Below are 6123 nucleotides of genomic sequence, written 5' to 3' on the forward strand. Positions count from 1 at the left end.
TTTAATAAATCACTTTGGTGGAATTGGAGAGAAGGGATTGGAAATAAGTTAAGACTGAAATCTAAACTCTCCCAATGAAAGTGGATGGGAGGAGTTTGAGTCCTGAAATATGAAGACAGACTGAGATGTATATTACTTGGTTTATGCCATCATCTGGTGTTTACTGTACAGTATAACTCGTTTCAGGGAGCTAGATAGAATAGCACAGTTGAACATAATTTGAGAGGATTGGGGAAATATTAAAGTGAGTTCTCAGCTTAGGCAATAATGTGGCCTGGCAGGTGCTTAATTAGTGTCTTATTTTGACACATTTTAGAAGTTCCTGGGAGCAACACCAAAGATGTCTTGCTAAAGGACACTGGGAGCTACATGGCCATTTCAGTGTTCTCAGAGTCATGAGGGTTACTTACTGATAAACATGTGGGGCTGAGTGAGTTTCTCTGATACTTTACCGATCTCCTCTGCAGAAGACAACTGTTCATCTTGAATGAATGTAAGTCTGTCTGGAAAATCATTCTACTTCCCCAAAGATGAGTCAGAATGAAGGGAGAGACAGTGTCATCTTCTAAGAAGGAGAGCTGTTACTCAAGTTGAAGACTCCATGGAGACTTCCAAATTTTCTACAGGGAAATGAGTGTTGAACCTAGTGACTAAGGTTATTACATAGGAGAGTGTATTAGTTTGCTATGGCTGCCATAACAAAGTACCACAGCCTGGGTGGCTTAAACTAAAGAAATTACTTTCTCACAATTATGGTAGCTAAAAGTCCAAGATCAAGGTGTTAGCAGGTTTGGTTTCATCTGAGGCCTCTCTCCTTGGCTTGCAAGCAGCTGTCTTCTGTCAGTGTGTTCACAGAATTATCTCTGTGTGTTCATGTTTCTGGACTCTGTGTCTACATTTCCTCTTCTTATGAGGACACCAGTCTTATTAGATTAGGTCCCACTCGAAAGACCTCATTTTAAATTAACCACCTTTTCAAATACATTGTCTCTAAATATGGTTACATTCTGAGGTACTGGGGGTTAGGCTTTCAACAAATGAATTTTGGGACACATAAAATTCAGTTCATCACAGAGGCTGTGGTCATTTGGCACCTTGGTATCTCTTCAGGAACATACTCACTGCCTATTACTAGGGCTTGTACCTTGGATGTGCGAAAAAGTTTGGGGTTCTGTGAAGTAACCTGGCCACCAAAATCCATTCTAATCTATTCTCCAAGTAGTGAGTTTGCTCCCTTGGTGCTGGAGAGCACCTGGTAAGCTTTCTGGTACCTTTCTAGGACTGGAACACCAGCAAAGCAAATGCTTTAGGCAGCTGTAGTAGTCACTGTTGAAAGCTGGGTGCACAGAATTATGGTTTGTACTGCATTTTCCAGACAGACAGTGAAGAAGGCATTGTCCCATCCCAGTGGACAGGGCCCTCAGGCCTGAAGGTTTCCATGTAGCAATTTTTTTTTTTTGGTTTCTCAGTATAAATTTTGTTTGTAAGGGTTCTCTAAGGCCAACACAGAAGCTAGAGTTAAAAACGATGTCCAGAAAAATTTCCAAGGGGTAAAGCTAGAGAAGTAAGGACAAAGAATCATCAGAACAAAATGTGGTTTGCAGCCTGAACCAGGAACACCCGGGCAAAGGCAAAGAGCCTGAAAGTCATGGGAAATGATGTCCAAATAATAATGGACCCAGATGGACAGGGGGAGAGCTATGTGAGTCAAAAGAGTAACCAAAGATGGGTGAGATTTTGCATGTTTCTGGAAGCATAGCAAGGGCAGAATAAATTCATTTAAATAGACACGTCAGGAATCCATTCTGTCACGTGATTGCCTATTTCATGGATAAGGTGTCTTAGTCAGCTTTTTATTACCATTGCAGTGTCTGGAATGTAGTGACTAAATAGAGATTTGTTAAATGAATAAATAGTTCATCACAAAGGTCATGCTCCTGCAAACAAGGTAACAGGCAAGGAAAGGTGACGCTGGCCTAATTTGTGTACAGATCAGGACGCAGATCTATATGTGAACTCTGTACTACCACATTTTTCTACATACGGTTCTCATTATTCCTTTGGAAGGATTAAGATACAATTTTTATTTGTCAAGTATACCTCAATAAAGCTGGCGGGGGTAGTTAGAAAAAGTTTAAATTTCAACTCTGTGATGTTATAATCACCTATGGCCGCTAGATGGCGAAAAGGACTTGCTGGTCTTTCATTGAGGCCGCCGTACTGAAAGCTTTCTCAGAAGATAATGGAGAATTCACTAGTTTTTCTATCTATTGTTATTGATATTTACAAATAGAAAAAGTAGCTGTTTATATTTTTATTCAAATTATTTTAAAACAAGATAATCTATTGAAGATGGTTTCTAGCATCTTATACCGAAGATTAAGTACAGCTCTGGAGGCTAGAAGTCCAGATCAAGGGTTAATTCCTTCTTAGAGCTCTGAGAGAGAATGGGTTCCATATCTCTAGCCTAGCTTCTGGTGGTTTGCTGGCATTTTTTTGGCATTCCTTGGCTTGCAAAAGCGTCACCTCTATCTCTGCCTCTTAGGCATTCTCCCTGTGTCCATTTCTGTGAGCAGATTTTTCTTTTTACCAAGAACACCATTCACATTAGTGTCCTAATATGGGGATCTGGGTACTCCAGAATGACCTCATCTTAATTAATTACATCTGCTTTTGCAAAGACCCTATTTCTAAATAAGGTGACATTCTGAGATACTGGGGATTAGAACTTTAACATGAATATCTGGGAGACACAATTCAACCCATAACAGATAGCTTTAAAACTATTACCCAAGAGGGGATTATAAATACCTCGATTAATTTCTTTTTCTTTTTTTTTGGTGGGGTGAGGGGTTAAAATTCATGAGATGCTCAACAACACCACTGTATGGAAATGTATGAAATGTATTATTTTATCTTTATGCTAAAAAGAAATGATACATTGTTTCTTTCTTTCCTTCCTTCCTTCTTTCTTTTCTTCCTAACTTTCTTCCTTCTATTTTTTCATATAATAATGTTGTGCTCACATCGGGCACATGACTGGAAAATACTAAATCAGCAGAAAATAGGAAGAGCATAAAAGTGGGAGAGAACAGGGAAGAAAGTTTATAATTTATCAAAATATTAGCATTCATACTTCATGTTTTAAAGAAAAAATAACAACATAGAGCCTCATTAAGTTGTGAATGACCAAGTTTCCTATAACAGATATTCTAAGACCTCTCGGTAAATGGGCCCATTTTTTTCTTTTTTGTTCTTTTTTTGAGTCTTGAAGGGCACTAGCTGCTTACCTCACAAGCAGGGCAAGATGCTTCTTGTAAAGTCATTCTGCATTCTCTTTGCTATCCAAGAGAGAGTCCATTAGAGAATGATGTGACCTATACCAGCCAAACTGGCCACTAGGAAGAGTGCCCCAAAAAAGGATGTTAGTGAATGATTCTGCTTTAGCAGAAACATGAGTTAATTGCAGATGTATTGTAGCTGGATTTTAGTATTGCATTAAATTTTCCCTCACATCATGTGTTATTTACATCACATATATTTGGAAAAATATTTTGTTCACTAATACATACAATAAATTTTGGAGATTGCTTTCTATCCGAAGGCCCAGTTTTCAGTACAGAGAACTCTGATTTGGATAAGGCACGATCTCGAAGAGGAAGATCACCTCAGGAAGTTAAGTTCATTTAACCACCTGGATATACACATGTACATGTCAGCAGAATAAACAACCTGAATGTCCATTGACACCACTGCCAGAACCCAGGGCAAGTGCCAGATACTCTGCAGGTGGCTGATGGGGACGCCATGCCAACTCTCGTACTCTTGCCATTGGCTCTTTTCTCGTTGACCGTTCTGCTGTCTGCATTTACAGGTCAGGCGAGTGAGGGTGGGCACAACCCCTACANTTGACCGTTCTGCTGTCTGCATTTACAGGTCAGGCGAGTGAGGGTGGGCACAACCCCTACATACATCTTTGAGTATATTTGCTGAGTATGATTGTTATCATGACAAGTGTCCTCTTCACCAATGAAGGACAGCTCTTGAACGTCCTCTATTAACCTTAGTGTGCTCATTAATTCTTCAATTCATCAGCATTCTCAAATAACACTTTTTAAAACTTAACTCTTCTTTCACTGGCTTCACTTTATTTTCAAAACTCTCAATTCAACAGCTTTTTCATGTATGGAACAATGTATTTCTGATTATAAATCTATAATTTATTACACATGGAATAAAGTCATCTTTCTGCAGAAAAATTCTTCCTAATTTGTATGTTGGATTAACTGTACTTCTGCAGAGAACACCATGTCTTTCAGGGGCTCTGCAATGGAGTAAGTGTAAGAACTACTGGTGTAAGAGAACACAAAGAGCTGGATGGAGAACTGACAGGCAAAACCTTTATTTCTAAAAATAGCAATAAGAGGCCCTGTAGTATAAATGGAGCTCGACGTACTAATATAAGGTATAGGCCAAGCCCTCAAGGACAGAAGCTGACATCTCATTTGTTTGCACTTACACTGTGTTCCCAGCATTTAGCACATGGTTGGTGCTCTACAAATACATGTTTCCTGACTGTGTCACTGAACAGGTTGAAAATAGTTAACCCAGTAGTTTTGGAACTGGAGGCCCTATTAAGAACTTTTTAAAGGACCAGTAATTGATTTGGCAAATTATTTTCGGGCAGGTCACAAGAGACTACAAGTCCAGATGTTTTTATTATTAATTTTGTTATTTTTAAGAATCAATCATTTAGAAATTGACAGATGCAATTGAAGTATGGCCTTTAAAATCAAATCAAGTCAAATCAAATTTGCAAATATGTAAATTAACGTACCAGAAAAATTGTATATCACGGAATAAATTTAAATTCCCCACAACCCATAGTGCCTAACATACGAGAGTACCTCAAAAAATTCATGGAAAAATGGAATTAAAAGAGAATACTAATCTTCCCATGAACTTTTTGAAGTATCTTCATAGTGTGCCTGACTAGCATATGGCATTTACTTGCACTTAGCCAGCGCTCAGTAACTTTATTAATTTGAAATGGAAGGCGAAATGTCCAACAAGTAATCTCAAATCAAAATCAATAAAAATTCTTTCATAATCAAAACCTTATATCATAATAACAGGGTAAAGCTCTCATGTAGCACTACTTTAATTCTAACTATGTATCAAATATCCAGACAATGCAACAATATTTTGTAAATTTTATTCGTTATTCAAAAAGAACAATTTTTTTTTTTGCTGTGTCAACACCAAACTATATTATATATTATTCTCTATTAATAGAGACAAGGAGTTGCTTTTATTAAGCTCTTATCAGAAACAAAACTCTTTCCGCTGTGGGAAAGATCAAATAATTTCTAGCTTTTAATGGCATTCTTTAATTCCATAAAAACTAATGCCATGAATGTTTCAATTAGGAAATATGTGCAGTAGTTAACTTGTTTAAGAGCTTGGTAAGAAGTCATTTCAAAGAGACTCAATTCGTGGAGGACATTAGTTATGATAGCAAGAGGTCTTTTAATATTGACATCATGTTTGTGCTAAGGTCGTAGACTCACATTATAATTTAAGTGTTTTGACATGTGCTGACATGTTTAACTTGCTGAAACACATTTAAATATTATTGTAAATCATCTACCAAAGGTGAAAAGAAGACTACCCATAATAGCAAATATCCTTGAGAATTGACAGTGGCACTCATAATGGTCACGTTACAGTCAAGGTTGCTTGTCTTTTTGCAGTGTAAAATGAGAATGTTTGATGTGTCCTAGTGGGACCGGTGGTTACTGGTGCTGTCATTTCTATAGGAGACACGATAAGGTGCCTTCAATGCTTGTAGGTAGATAAAGTCATTCTCTGTGAGGGTATCTTATGGGAGACAGCACACAACATCCAAGAATTTAATCATTTTTAGACATAACCAGATCATTTCCAAACTAGTATAAATGACTAAGTTTTGGACAGTTGTCAACTCTTACTGTAGTGACCAGACTATAACAAGAAAAAATTGTCACTGAATTATCTGCAGTGTGCACATTCCTATTAACAACAGAGTAGTCTTTAATCTGCTTGAGTCTAGAAGGGGAGGAATTTTGCACCAGATAGAGACAT

The sequence above is a fragment of the Galeopterus variegatus genome, unplaced genomic scaffold (genome assembly GCF_000696425.1).
Source record: "Galeopterus variegatus unplaced genomic scaffold, G_variegatus-3.0.2 Scaffold2900, whole genome shotgun sequence".
NCBI classification, from domain to species: Eukaryota; Metazoa; Chordata; class Mammalia; order Dermoptera; family Cynocephalidae; genus Galeopterus; species Galeopterus variegatus.